Source organism: Choristoneura fumiferana, chromosome 8 (assembly GCF_025370935.1).
Source record: "Choristoneura fumiferana chromosome 8, NRCan_CFum_1, whole genome shotgun sequence".
Taxonomy (NCBI): Eukaryota; Metazoa; Arthropoda; class Insecta; order Lepidoptera; family Tortricidae; genus Choristoneura; species Choristoneura fumiferana.
The window spans coordinates 16,976,583-16,993,233 of NC_133479.1; the positions used below are offsets into that span (position 1 = coordinate 16,976,583).

The window sequence follows — 16,651 nt, forward strand, 5'->3', positions numbered from 1 at the left end:
GACACTTAAGGGAAAAGTTCACCTTTGCACATAGTACAGTCTCCAGCACCAATATCTGACACAACAAGCTTGCATAAATAGCTGATACCACTCTATTTCTAGGGTCGGAAGGACGTGTCAGATATTTTTGCATGGTCCGCTGTGGCAGATATTAATACTGGTGACTGTATGTCAACGTTTCTCAAAAAAAATTTTTTTTTGTTTATAAATAATTCACAAATTAACGTTGACATTGTTTTGTTTTTAATGTCGTTCAGAATTTGTAATTTTAGTTACGTCCATTTAAGAAACGTTTATTTAAGACAAGTTGACTTTTGTTTATACGGGTAACCTAAATTTAGTACACAGTGCCTTTATGATCATATGAGAAAAACGTTATTTTTTATACTTATTACTCCTGAGCCCTATTTTCTTTTAACAAATGTAGTACCTACAAGAATTCGACGTGCATCAACTGAAATTTATTTTCGATATTCTTTAAAAAAAAAAATATTATTCAATAAATATTTTGTATTTTATATACATTCGGCTGTTATTCTAAGTGTTAACTTGTTCTTTATAAAGTACGCGCGGACTCACGAGGACATGTCAGTACTGATGTCTACCAAGTGAGATATAACATTTAACAAAGTTATTAAAGAAATTAATTGTTAAACATTGAGGCATATTAGATAATCGCGTGTCCGCTATAATAAAGCTCAATTATATGAGTGTCACTTCAATAGCGAGAGTCACGCCACCTTACGGGTCGATACAAAATTAAGCTGTCCTATTGACAGCGGCACAGAACTAATAACATGCGACAAATAATCAATACAGGTGTGACAAAATGTCGGAAGCTCATTAAATGTGTTCAGGAACTAAGAATTGTTAGAAATTCCCTACACCAACCGAAATAGTAATAGTCATTTAGCGCGATCCGAATAGTTCTTTTAGTTCACTAAGATTTGTAAAGTGTTTGCACGATGTGAAGCCACTGACTTGGTTCTACCGGCAACTTTCCAGTTCTAAACAAGGGAACCTATCTAGTTCTGAGACAGTAAAACCTAGCGCGAATGGCGGAAAATAAAAGATCGCAAACGTAATAGCAACAAGACAAGTTGCCACCTCTACTATAGTAGATTTATCGATACGATTCCTATTCATTCCCAGACCTCAAATCTCACAAGTGATCATTGAACTAAAGGACTGAACTAATTCAATTGATTGAATGAACTAGATCGGATCACTCATTTTAAAGACGGAGCAAGAATAAGCCTAAATTTGTAGACGTGTTTATCTCACTCCTTACAAAAATTGGCAGATAATTTCGTGCAAATGAGCGAAAGTCAATTAAGTACTTTATAAGTAGGTGTAAGTTAGGTGTAAGTACGTAATTAAATATATATATTATTGTATCGTGCCATCCCTCTCACTCTCGTATTAAATAATATAAGCGTCAGCGGGACGGCAACATACGAAGTTCGAATTTTGCACTTCGTAGTATACGCGGGGCCTGAGGTGCGCTGGTGTGCGCAGGAGTCTGGCTGCTCAGCTGAGTACTGCGCGCCCTGTAGTAAATTATCATACTAAGGGGCTGTTTCACCATCCATTGATTAGTGTTAACTGACGGTTACATGTGATGCCGTCTCTATTTTGTTTTGATCGAATAGACGTAGATGTGAAAGTTTGTGAGTGAGTGAGTGAGTGAGTATGTTTGTACTTCTTCACGCTGAAACGGCTACACGGATTTGGATAAAATTTGGCAAAAAGTTAGTTTATAACCTGGATTAAAACATAGGAATACTATTTATCCCGATATTCTCACGGGATAGGGATAAAATCTCTAAATAACAACCGCTGGGCTTAGAGTCATGAAATTTGGTATGTAGGTAGCTGGACGTCTGGAATAACACATAGGCTACTTTTTAATCCGATGTTCCCACGGGATAGGGATAAAATCTCGAACTAATAACCGCTGGGCTTAGAGTCATGAAATTTGGTATTTAGATAGCTGGGCATCTGGAATAACACATATAAAATATGTTATCGGGATAAAAAGTAGCATATAATATGCTACGGAATATCCCACGGAATAGGGGCATCATAAGTACTCATTACGTCCTTAGGCGTAATACTCAAAAAAGGCTCTTGGGTTTTATTAAAATGGTTGCAAGGCAACCAAGTAATCCTGCATGTTACGACACTTGTTACGAGCAAGTGTGATGAAAAACTCTTCTTACGTTTTTTCAGTCCGTTTCCAGTCCATATTTACTATGGTTTACCACATCTTAATAAACAGGGCTTAGGTTGTTTATAGGTATTTTCAGGTCACCTATAAATTATTGACAAGTAGGTTGTTTTCGTATCACTGAATTTAGCGCGTAAAAGCTTCTACCAGACCGTTTGACATGTTTTCAACAAACAAGGTCACTGACATACTAAAACATGTTTTTATATAGGGTTGGCATCAAGTTTTTGTTTTTATACCGAAATCATAACTTCAAGTTACGTATTTGCTAGCCTGTCAAATGGTAATGTAAATATAGCCGCATACGGTTTAATGTTACGTCGTGCTAAATTATTCCATAATCCTCTGGATTATCCGCTTAGTTCGTCATCGTTATGAGCTGCAAAGGTCGGATTCATACATAATATAATAACATCAAAAATACTTACGTGTACCTTGTATTTATCCTGCTAATTCTTGGAAAGAAAGAAAGAAAGGTTTATTTTGGCTCCAAAAGTACCACCTAAAACTAAGACTAGAGCTAGCACTAAAACTATGTTACTTGGTGAAACGGCAGGATACCAAAAAGGGTCTCCACTCAGCATATTGTGTTGCCGCACATTATGTGCAGTAACGCTGGTTTTCTGTGGAGCAACTTCGGGGAAGCCTATGTCTAAAGCCGAGTTTAGACTTGCAAGAAAAATCGTGCAAGTTGCATTACCACTACAAACTCGTTGGCTTACGGCCTCGCAATGTTTACATTAGCAACTTGCACGATTTTTCTTGCAAGTCTAAACTCGGCTTAACAGTGGACGTTCTACGGCTGTTATGATGATTGAACTAATATTCATATTCATATTCATTTATTCATTGTAATATTATGAACTAGCTAAAATTCTAATATTTTATTATTGTAGATTGTGTACGGTCGAACAAATTTAATCATGACTCAGGTTGAAACCTTTTAATAAGTAATCAATTTCACCATGATTTCCTTAACAAAGTATGAGATGTCAACATGACATTAGTAGCACAAAAGTTCCACCCTGTATCATGATTCAATTTGTTCGACTATACCTACATCACAGATAGTTGTTACAATTAGGTATTTTATAAACGAAACGTGCCGTGGTTCTTATTACAACAACATTAATGTCTAATTTTGTCAAAATCACGCGTCTTCGTGGATGACACTAGGTATAGCCAATTGTTGGCATACAATATTTTTTAAGCTAACTAGGTACCTACTTACACTAACTTACATTACAAGTAATAAGAAAAATAAAAATTATCCAATCAATACTCGCTTAATGATAATCATGAACATCGGTTCTAATGACGGCGACTCTGACCAAAACAATATATAATTATTATTATTTAGAAGCCTGTAGAGGTGTCCCACTGCTAGCTAAACAATATAACTACCTATTTATTTTATAAAATATACGTACACTAAATACTTTTAACTTATTTCTTAGCGCGAGTCCTAATATGGTTGGCTTGACAAACTCAAACTCAAACTCACAACATTTATTGACAAGAAAAACACACTACATCACAACAAAAACACAGTAAAATCATAAATAGAAGAAGAGAGGAAAATAAGAGATATTGTGCTGTAGTGTGATGCCAAAAGGACTCAGCTCAGCATCTGCCGTAGCCCTGTAACCAGAGCTGCAGCGCTGGTTTTCAGTAGACAACACTTAGTTTGAAAAACTCTATCGCCGCTGAGTGCACATGTAGGTGGCCTTGTGTATAGGAGGGCTTGGATTTTCTTTAAATAATAGGCGCTTGAGATTGAGTTTCTTCAAGCGGCTTTATTCAAAAACGCCAACCTTTAACTGCCAGTGTTACACCGTAAGCGGAAAAATATAAAACCATCCAAACATGACATCTCGAACAATCCGCGTCATTAAGACACCTTAATTTAAGGCACAAATAAAATGAAAATGGAACGTTAAGGGGCGACTTCACAAACACAAAAGATGTCGCGATTAAATTCCAACACAAACAGGCTTCAGTTGACATTTCAGTGTCGGAGGGACGTTGAAGAGGGTCCTTAATGCTGCGAGAATGTTGTACAATCGGACAGATTTGTTTTTGTTCAGTTTTATGCAAATGTAGTAATTTTGACTGAATAGGCGAATTTGTCGAGACTAATGAGCGCGTAGTCTTATTTAGTGTTCAGTACCCCTACCATGAGTATACAGTGACCGTACTCGATAGCGACTGCGTAAATTATTTGTAGAGGCGCCGTACAATTCTCCATAATAATATAAATAATTTACGCCATCGCTATCGAGTACGGTCACTGTAAACTCATGGTTGTGGTACAGTATTCAATATTGTTGTAATCGTTAGATTTTCTCGAAAATATTTACGAAATTTGTCTATTTTTTAACTGTTTAATGCGCGTTTGATTCCTTTCTCTGGCTGGTATTATGAAGTAAAAATGTAGCAAAAAGTTAGATGAGAAAGTTTGTGAGTATGTGTGTGTGTGTAGAACGTAAATAGTGTAATAGTGTGTGTAGTTATATGTGTATCAATTTATTTCAACATCGCTTCAGCTTAGTTTTAATATTTTACTGTACCTATTCTTGCCAAATAAATAAACATTTTAATTCTCCGCTACACTTAACTCTAGTCTCGTTAGTTTCCGTAAATATTCTAGTACCTAATCCAAGAAACCTTGAGAGTTGAAGGCGTATAGTGTAGCAGAATGTTGCCGCATCCCATTAGTTGAAGTTCCCGGTGGAAAAAGGCGCAGACGCTGTATCAATAATGAAGCTGGCAACTCATTAACAGTTTTTCACCTTTGATAGGGGATTCGAACGTATTGAAAACAGCTAATTAGACGATTCCAGGGGCCTGAGATTTCGGCCTTGGAAAATGTTATGTCGCTTTTTTACAGACTGAATTGGAACATAATTAAAAAAAAACTGGCCAAAAGCGTGTCGGACACGCCCGAAATAGAGTTCCGTAGCCATTACAAAAAAAAACAGTAATATTTTTCTAAGGATTTCGTATTTTGTACGGAATATTCCAAGTTTAGGTATATTTCATTTACTCTTAGGTAAACTACTAATAATTCTCAAGAAAACTTAACCGTTATTGTTTTCCTTGTAAGTTTAATAAAAAAAAAATGTTTTTATTATCAGACAACTAATTTGGTGCATAGCATATTGTTAGTAATAATAGAAACTTAAGAACTATGTTAGTATATCTACATTGGTATTACGAGATATTTATTAGATAGTATGTTGTCGCAAAGACGCAGGAGCAGCGTGCAGCATGTTGAACCTGCCTAGAACAGCACTGCCCTGCCTCTCTGCGACCACCTTTAGGAGACTGCTAGAGCTGCCCCTCATTCTGCGTATTAGTGAAGCGACTTTCTTACGCATAAGCGCATAAAAATCGCCCACGTGAGCGTCAGCAAACATGCCAGAAGCACTGCAGTAGCGAGGAAGCCCCACCATCATCCTAAACAAATTATTATACAATATCCGTACGGTATTGTACGATTTTTGGGTATAGTTAGTCCACAGACTGCTGGTGTAAAAAGTTTGGCAGAATGCCTTAAAAAGTGTTAACTTTACTTCAAGTGTACTACCAGCAAATCTACGAGCCAACATGTTCCCTCTCACTGCCAGAGCTCTGCGTTCTCTTTCTATATCGCAGTCATCTTTTAATTCTTCATTCACGATATGGCCTAGATATCTAAACTGAGTGAGTCTTTGCAAAGGCACGCCATTGAGGTAGACCGGAGGAACAGAAAGTGGTGGTTTGTTTCTGCCTTTAAACAGTAGCAGCTCACTACCATCTACTTACTACCATCCTGTATTATAAAATCGTTTTAACAACCCCCATGGTTTTTAAAGACCTATCCAACGATACCCCACACTACAAGGTTGGATGAGAAAAAAAAAATCACTCCCACTTTACGTCTATAGGAGGTACTCTAAAAAAAAATCTTTTTGAATTTTTTATTGTACCATTTGGTCGGCATAGCTTACATATATATTCGTGCAAAATTACAGCTTCTTCTAGCATTGATAGTCCCTGAGCAAAGCCGCGGACGGACAGACAGACTGACATGGCGAAACTATAAGGGTTCCGTTTTGGCCATTTTGGCTACGGAACCCTAAAAAGTGAAATGTCACATTCCGTGTGTTGGCAAATCTAAACGTTATTTCATTATTGACTCTCTGACTTCTGACTGGTGAAATGCCAAAAGAAACTTTCCAACATTGCGGAATTCTTGTAAAAATTGCCAGAAATTACCGAGTTTTTTTTTCATCTTTTTGGAACCGTCATAAAAACACATGGTAACTAAATATACTAAAGATTTATTAAAACAAACACAAAACATCGCGAGGAAACCTTCACACACCTGAAAAGAAATTCAATGGTGTGTGTGAAGTTCCCAATCCGTACTGGGCCTGCGCCGTGTGGGAACTACGGCGCATAAGCACTCTTATTACGAGAGGAGGCATGTGCCCTGCAGTGGCACGTATATAGGCTAAAACGATGATGATACTTTATTGACTCACTTTGATTTATACAGATTCCCATAAATTACTTTATGATATTCAATTCCATTGCTCGAAAATTGTTACAAAATTTCATGCGCTTAGGCAAGTTGCGTAATTTCTGGATTTGACATGTCGCATAAATTCTGATCCCCTGGGAGTATCGAGCAAAAAGTTACATATATGTAACTCTTTGCCTTTATAATTAATATGTGGATCGTATTTTATCCTAAAATAAATTCCCGTCCCGACACCAGTTCCACGACCAATCGTCGGTGATACTGCAATATCGCGTAACTAGCATTTTCAGTACTAACAGTACTAACATTGTACTGATCTGACAATGAAAATTGTTCCTTATGGAAAAAGCTAGTTCTCGTGGTATTGCAGTATCAACGACGCAATACATTCCACTGGCACAAAACCAGCCCACTGCCATAAATATTCCTCAATCTATAACGAACATTAAAATAATATTCCAAGGCGCTCGATACTGGCCACTAATAAAACCCATCAAAACTTTTCTGTTCAGACAGACTACGCCAATCGTTCAAACATCGGAAACAACAATCATTCACCGAATAACAATAGACAATCGGAACAACAGAGCACCGGAAAAAAAACACTCAACAGAAAAACAAATGAAGCGGCTTGTTTTGTATATCAGTCATCGTTAATCCGTCGTCGGACGCCCACAGCATTCCGATAAGTCTTGTTTACATTGCACGACAAACGATTTACTTACAAAATTTTCGAACAAATTCACATAAAATTATAGGTTGATTCACAAAAGCTGGAACGAATTTATTGAACGAAAGTAATGTCACCGTCACTATGTGAAATCGGTTCTTACACAGAGCGCCTCTTAATATTTTGTAAACAAGTAGGTACAATAATACTTCTTCGTTATTCAAAAAAATGAAAATTACACCAAATTGCACATTTTAGGTCTAAGCCGATGAAACATAATTCATGGCAGAAAAAAACGGCAATAAAATAATGACATTCATAAAAAAATTAGCTGTTATAATTATAATGTTTTTTTTTTTTATTTAGCCTGTAATATTTCTCACTTCTGGGCACGCTGCTGGGCCTCCCCTTTCTTTCGCCACTCTTCCCTATCATGAGCATGCACCTGTCAATCGATCTGAAAAATATTTTGTTATAAAAGGTACCTATTAGATAAAAGAATTACAATGTTTTCTTAGCAATTTTACACTGCATTTTGGCGATTAATAGATGTAATAGTCTAAAACACGATAATCACTTATTGAAATCATTATCATTCAATTCATTCGTTACCATCTCTTGTGAACATACCTGTACTTGTATATGTTGACTTTTGGTTTTCATTTGAGTAGTTTGCAAACAGTGGACGATGAGTGGAGACGTGTAATAGCAGACAAACGAGCAGACGGTTCGCCTGATGTTAATTTGTTTTTTTTTCCTTTTTCAGCATTTACTCCTTTTTTTAACCCCTGACGCAAAAATAGGGGTGTTATAAGTTTGACCGCTATATGTGTTTGCGTAATGCGTGTTTTTATTTAAAAGCTGGTTTTCTACCGATGGTTCTTAGATATGTTTCACTGAAGTGCGAGTAATTGATTTGATTTGAGATGATTGATTGCTTCAGCCACGATGGGTTAATTTTTTTCCTTTACCAATACATTATTCGAAACATATGATGTGAAAATATGGTTCGATTTCTATGATCAATACTAATAGTACTGAAAATTATACCTATACCTATCCATCCCAGCCTATATACGTCCTACTGCTGGGCACAGGCCTCCTCTCAGAACAAGAGGGCTTGGGCCATAGTTCCCACGCGGGCCCAGTGCGAATTGGGAACTTCACACGCAAAGTGGTAGATTTTTTTTTGACATTCATAAGTGCTTGTTTTAGCCTAAATTGAATAAAGATATTTTGACTGACTTTGACTATGCACCATTGACTTGCTTCGCAGGTTTGTGCAGGTTTCCTCACGATGTTATCCTTCACCGCAAAGCTCGTGGTAAATATCAAATGTAATTACGCACATGAATTTCGAAAATCTCAGATGTGCGAGTCGGGGTTTGAACCCACGACCCTCTGCTTGAGAGGCGATACGTCAAACCACTAGGCCACCACGGCTTAATATTTTTATTTTTTAAATATGAACTGTATACAGTGTGTATTTTTGATACTACCTCAAACTTTAAGGGTAGTTTGTGAAGGCCCTAATAATCACATTTTATTATGTTTTAGTAAAAAAAATGACTTATTATTTTCCTTACAAAATTAATTAGCACGCAATGTATCACTACGTGATACAACTTTGTTTTTATTCAATACGTTGCACTTCTATGGTCGCATTTGTTGACGTGACAGCTGTATCAAATTATTGTACGTATTAAATCTTCGTCTGGTTACAGTTTGAGGTAGTATCAAAAATACGCGCTGTATATTTAGGTATTTGGTGTTTACATATATGCATTTAAATTTATTCAAATGTTTTGCTCTATTTGTCGATCCTTGTTTTTTGAATGCTCTTCTCTACCACTCAAAGGTTGACTGGCAGAGATCCCTTTAGGGATAAGACCGCCTTTGTACTTTATCACCTTTTCTTTCCTTACCTTTTGTTTTTCCTTTTGTACAACAAAGAATCTTTAAAATGACAAAAAATGACAATGATGGTGTTTAAAATGACAGTTAAAACTCAATAACGACCCCGAGGTCCCAGCGCCCTGTCTCTCTTCGAGCAGTGGTCAGGTGAAACAGGGCAGGGGTGCGACAAGGAATCACGGGAGTTGACTTACTGCCGTAAACAACTTGACATCGCCACATACAATACGCAAACACTATCTACATATGATAGACTATATATATCCGGCAACAAGCTGGCGTAAACTGGATGCGAGTGGCACTGAATAGGCAAGACTGGAAAAGTAGAGAGGAGGCCTATGTCCGAAGACGGGCGCTATAAGGGCTGTTATAGATAGATATATAGACAATAAAGAGTATAAACAAACAAGCAAACAAAATTATTAGGCAACGTAGAAAATCAAGTAAGGGGGGGGGGCATAGCGGGGCCACGGGGCATAGCGGGGCGAGCCTTATGCAGCTCGAAGCGAAAGCCGTACAAACTGACAAATGCTTCGCTATGATTGGTCCTTAGTCGGCGAACGACCTTCATAGGCGAGCCACGCCATTGCGGCACGCGTTTGTGTGATATAAACAAAAATATAAAAACCAGTGTTTTCTTAAATTGTTTAATGAAATTGAACACCGATCCTTTCTAAAACGTACTTATGGTTACATGATTGGTACTGAATGTGTTATGCTAGTGTTGTAGTTATTTTTGTTTTTTTTTTAACTGTCGTTATGTTGCTAAGAAATAAAACTATTTCGTTTGGAAGTTGTGTTTCGTTATTTATTATGACCACTCCACAATACCCCATAGGAGACCCCACTTTACCCCTATACACGGGGCATAGCGGGTCGAATGCCTTTTTTCATTTAAGTATTCACATCTAGTAGCTAAATTAAATTATCAACATAAATGTATCCATAGTCATTCGCAATGTATTAAGCTATGATTTTAAGTTAAAACTTTTAATTTAATCATATTATTTTGGTTTTTAGGGATGTTTAAACGTTAAGTACCCTACTATGCCCCCCCCCCCCTATCTGACTTTTACAGCTTACTTGTACTTATATTTCATACGACTTGTTTACTTTGGTCTTCGATACCAATATTTAATTAACCCCATCAATATTAAATCTGATTGAAGGTCGACAGTGATTGATGAAAGTCGTTTTGCATTGCGAATGATATGGCTCGAATTACATGATTGCGTCACGATCTAATAGGAAGCTATATTTAACCCCCGACGCAAAAAGTGGGGCGTTGTAAGTTTGACCGCTGTGTGTCTGGGTGTCTGTGTATCTGTATGTCTGTCAGGTATGTCTGTGGCACCGTAGCTCTTAAACGGGTGGATCGATTTGAATGAGGTTTTTTTATTTGAAAGCAGGTTTTTGACACAGTGCATCCAGTAAATAATCATTAGGTTAATCGCTAATCCGTTAACAAAAAAGTTGACTTCGTTAAACGTTAAACCGTTACTTTCAGAACATGCTGGTAACGGTATAACAGTTTTTATTAATTGACGGTAAAATTATTGAAGCACCTGATCGATCGAGCTTTGTTTGGAGTTTTTTCCATTTATATTTAAATCAGCTTCAGAAAAATGAATTATTACTAAACAAATCTAAAAATAAAAATACTGAATCGCGTCCGACCTAGATTTTAACACTATACTGCTATACCTCTACGCTGATGAGAGAGCTATCAAAATTACGTACTGATCTCACTTCAAATTTTCATCACACTAAAAATGCACTTACAATTAATTATTAGAGCCGTTCTGAGATCCTAAAATAGATAAATATAAAAGAATTGCTTGTTTAAAGATATAGGATAAGATAAAAACAAGAAATACTATCGTCCTAATATTATAATTAGGTACCCATGCGAAATTCCAGTTTCATAGTACTCAAATTCAAATTTAAATTAAATAGGCCGCAATGGGCACTTTTCACGTCATTTTTTTAAACTACCAGAGCTTTCGGAAATACCATTATTGCCAAGAAGAATGCGCCGCAAGAAACTTGACAGTAAGCTTTTTTTTTCAAAATAAAATAATTAAATAAAATACCTAAAATATAATTAAAGATAATTAATTAAAATTAAAGATTAAACAACAAGAAAAGAATACAGGGATAAAATAAAAAAATAACAATGATAATTTGATTCTGAAATATACATTTCAGGTCAAGCTTTAAATATACAAGTTTAAAATCCGTAAGCTTAACAATATAAAATATACCAAGGGGATGTATAAAGTCCCTGAGGTAATAATAAAATACCTAATCTAAATAATTTGAGATACTCCAAGTTAAGCCGCGGACGGACGGAGAGACAGATAGAAAAACAAACATGGCGAAGCTAAAAGAATTACGGGACCTGAAAAAACGAACTTATCGTATTATTTCATTTAGCGGGAAAAAATATACCTACACACGATAGGTAATAACAATAATCAACATAATAACTAAACTGAATATCCGCAAACAAAAGGGTTAATGCTCATTTTAGTAGCCATCTGTTTGACGTTTTAATGATGGCCGTTAAAAATGAAAATTCTGTGCTCGCTGCAAACTGTACCTACATTTTATGGGCTTAGATGGCCCAGATATAAAAGGGTTTGGTAACTTCATAATTATTTTAACGCAATACGGTATTTGACTACTCCTGATTTTGCCATATCTTAATATTATTATGAAAATATAGATATACAGATAGTGTTCAGCGAAGAGAAAAATTAAATCGGTTGGAAATTGTATTTATAGTGTTTTTTTGAAAAATCTATATACCTGTCTTTTCTCAAACGCTTTTCTCTATGCAGCAAGTATGGCGGTACTAGCGTGTGTAGTCACAATGCCAGTATGTCTTTCTCTGTCGAATCTTGAATTTCAAACCTTTATAACTTTGTTATTTGTAAAGGTAGCTTAAAAATTGTTTTTCTATTCGATAACAGGCATTGTGTAGTTTTAATTTATAAAACATATACAAAATAGTCAAATACCGTATTGGGTAAAAAAGGGAACTATATTTTCTGTCACTTAAATTTAGATTTGTCGCTATACCCTAACTATTATATCTATCCCTAAGAAGTATTTGGTCATCAAATTAATCAAATCTGTCTCTAAGTGTGAGTCATCAGATTAATGTAAACCTGTATCCTAAATTATAGTTTGATCATCAAAATTCGATCACCAAAATAATAGATCTGTTACCTAATAATTATATAGATCAGAACCTTAATTCGATGTTTCTACCTATTCTACTAAGGCAGGGCTTGGACGCTCAGTGCGCGAGCCGAGCGAGCGAAGCGAGCGTGCTGCGGCAGCGGCCAGCGAAGTGCCAGAACCGATCATTTTTTGCTAATACTTGTATGATGAATATAAATGTTTGTAGTAGGTACTTGAGTCTTGGATGTTTGTATGTATTTAAGTATATAATAATATGTATAAAATGTCTACCCGTTGTTTAGCACCCATAAAACAAACTGACAAATTGGTGTAAATTGTGAGAAGATATTATTATTATTATTATTTCATTCATTGTATATCATTATCGTCAAATTTCAGTTCAATTATTTGATGATCAAGATTATTTTCTAGTGATTATATTTAATTTTAGGAAGCCATTTCTATATTGTTTGATGATTCAGTTTCAGTGACACATCTATTATTTTGGAGCCCAATATAATTATTTGATATTGATTTGATTATGAATTTCAATTTTTGATATTCAGATACGTGCCCGTTTGTTTACTTGGGACTTTTTTAAGCGGAATCCATATTAGAATAATGAGTTAAAAGCCACACTCTTAGTAGGTATGCCGTGTGCCGATAGTGTCAAAACCATTGTAAAAACAGTACCTAATTTAAGAACATGTACAATCACCAGCATTAATATCTACCACAGCGGAGTGTGCAAATATAAAGGCTGTCCCAAAAAGGACGTAAGATTTGAAATTGATGAAAAACACACTTTTTTTTGTTATTATTTGTGTATAAAATCTTGAAATACATAAAATAGGGTTATTTGTGGAATAATACGTCAGGCAAATGTCCTCCTAGGCTTTACTGGCACATACGCACTCTTTTGTCAAAATTTTCTATGACCATTTTGCATAGATGCGGCTGAATTTATCCAATGCAGCGTCGAATTTCCTCTTTAAAAGCATTGCCGTTTGAACGGCTTGTTTTTGGACGACCAATGGAATGAACATCATGAATTGATCCACTCTCCCTGAATTTTGCAACCACTCTGCTCACAGTTGATGAAGTCAAGTCAATATTCCGACCATATTTTGCAAGGAATTTTCGAACCGTACACGCCCAACTTCTTTTGAAATATTGTTCAATAATAAAAACGCGTTGATCTTTCGTTAAACCCGCCATTTTTACAAACCCTAAACATTCAGCTGTCAAATAGTTTTTTTTAGGGTTGCCAGCACTAAAATACAAAAATGGCTGCAAATTGAAATCTTGCGTCCTTTTTGGGACACCCGATATCTGACACGTCCTATCCGTCCTACCTGTAGAAATAGTTGTATCAGATATTAATGCACGTTTTGTTGTGCCACAATATATTGGCACTGGTGACTGTACTGCACAAACAATACTGTGTAGTTAGTTTGAATTTACAAAACGAATTGTACAACTTCGTCCTTAAACAGTAAAGTTAATAAACGCGAGCAATAGGTAAACTCATTTGTAACAGTTCCGCGTCCATGAATACAAAAGTTCTAAAGCAGCGAGTTTCGCGCACATGTAGAACTTTGTCTCAGTTATACACGTCAGTTATAAAGAAAAACTTGTTCTTACCCCTTGTATCGACTAAACTTAGTATTTGTATGTAGAATAAAGAAGCACTGAACCATTCAACTCCCGGGGACGTGGAAACTCTTCACTGTTTAAGGTTCTGTGCCCTTAGTGTAAGTTTTCGGTTACAAAATACGTCTCGATCGCGTTCGCGTTAAAATCTCAATTTGTATGGAAACACGAACATCGCAAACGTTCCGCTAGAGGCGCTGTTCGTGTTTGCATACAAATTGAGATTTTAACGCGAACGCGATCGAGACGTATTTTGTAACCGAAAACTTACACTAAGGGCACTGTAGCCAAAACGGCAAAAACGGAACCCTTATAGTTTTGCCATGTCTGTCTGTCTGTCTGTCCGTCCGCTCACTGGATGTCTATAGGGGAGGCATACATATGTCCAATAGTAGAACGTCTCCTACGGCTGATATAGTAATGATGATGAATTATTTGATTATAGCTACAGCAAAGCACACGCGCATGGAAACTGATACACGACTGAGCAACTAAGCAGTTTATTAAGCCGAGTTTAGATTTGCAAGAAAAATCGTGCAACTTGCATTACATTGCAGCGCTCGATTGACCACAACAAACTCGTTGCCTTTACGCAAGTCTAAACTCAGCTTTATATTCAAACAAATCCACTAACTTTGTCGGACATACGAACGTAAAACGTAGCTTTAAGGTTGTTATTATATTTAATCCTTAAATTAAAATAGGTACAGCACTTAAAAGGCAAAATAATGAAAAGGCGTTCATTTATTCATTCAGTATTATGTCATATTTTACATATTTAAGGTGTTACAGTCGAGTTGAAAAACTTGTGAGCTAAATTTTGATCAAAAATATGACACGACTTAACGGCGTTAGAAGCGTGTTCAGATATTTTTGATCAAATTTTTGCTACATGTTTATGAACTCGGCTGTACAATTTTATTTCAAGTCAGTCATGACACCCTGTCAGGGCATACAATAATTTTAGTAAAACAATCATACAATCTGGTTAATCGATAAAATTAATAAAACAATAACAATAAGCATTATAAAGGGTGAAATATTTATTGAACGTGATACAAAGTGTTTCAAGCTCAGTTAATGCCGGTCAGTATAATAATGTGTTAACTCATTTGTTAAATATTTGACAAAATTTGCGGATATACATTGAGTTCGTGATTTACTTTCAACAATGTATGAAATTAACTTGTTTTTTTTCACCATCTATAGTGAGTAGTATTTTGCATCAATTGTTGCGGTGAAAACTAACCAAACTATGCTTCTTTCTAACAGAAATAACTTGTTTGTTTTGGCAATAAGAGGATATTCCCGTTGTTTAGTACGCAATGCAAGGGAACCGCCGGCCGCATTGTAAACATTCTAACTTCAAATGAGTTCGGAAATAACTCGTGGTATACGTTTTCTTTGAAATTTTTGCATATGGCAAGTTTCAAACCCCACACGTTTACTTAGTCTAAGTTTTGTCTTTGTGTTCAATAGGTAGGAACTGCAGGGCTACTACGAAACTCGAAACTCGAAGTTCGCGCCGTGCGGCCCGTCTGACACTTATACTATTTAATACGAGAGCGAGCGGGACCGCACGACACGAACTTCGAGTTCAGAGTTTCGTAGTAGCCCTGCTGGGAGATTTTAAGTAAAATAAATGGCGATGACACCATCCACAATATCTTAAGATAAGTAGGTATTTGATACATTCAGGGCCAAGCACCCGGTAGTTGGTTTCTCTGTTTGTAGGCAGTTTTGCATTTGAAATTTATCACGAGCTTTGCGATGAAGGAAAACATCGTGAGGAAAGCTGCACAAACCTGCGAAGCAATTCAATGGTGCGTGTCAAGTTCCCAATTGTGTTGTTCTGAGAGGAGGCCTGTGCCCAGCTGTGGGATGTATATATTATAGGCTGGGATGATGACTTGCGTCGTGGCCATAGCGATATGCAGTGGCGAATGTATAGTTAGTGGGGTAAAGCAGCGTTTCCACCAATAACGTGCGTGGATGTGTTGCGAGGGATGTGTTTTTCATTAACCAATAGAAACGCTTCATTTACACATCCTCGCACAGCACATGTCTGGTGGAAACAGCTGAGCGGAGCGAGGCGAGGTTAAATCCTCCCTCGCACATCTCTGGTGGAGACGCTGCTTAAAGGTCTCGTTCCGACTACACAACTCAACGTGTCGATGTATCATTTGTGTTATAATTTAGTATTTAGGAATAATTTGTTTAATTTAATTAACGTAGTTATGTATTCTAAGTTTTACTTTTTATTGAGAATAAACCATAAAAACCGGCCAAGAGCGTGTCGGACACGCCCGAAATAGGGTTCCGTAGCCATTACGAAAAAGTTAAGTTTGGCTACCTTTTATTGGCAATGGCTATAGTTCGGGTTGCGTGCTGGGATGGAAGAGATGAACAAAGTAAACTCCAATTCAATAGAATCTGACAATCCTGTAGACACTTCCAGCCTACTAAT

General features: G+C 36.5%; 1 protein-coding gene across 1 annotated transcript in view; it reads left to right on the forward strand.

Moving 5' to 3' along the window:
• The window catches only part of LOC141430661 (neuropeptide Y receptor type 2-like), an 88,564-nt gene that overhangs the window by 55,117 nt on the left and 16,796 nt on the right, over positions 1–16,651 (forward strand). The window lies entirely within an intron of this gene.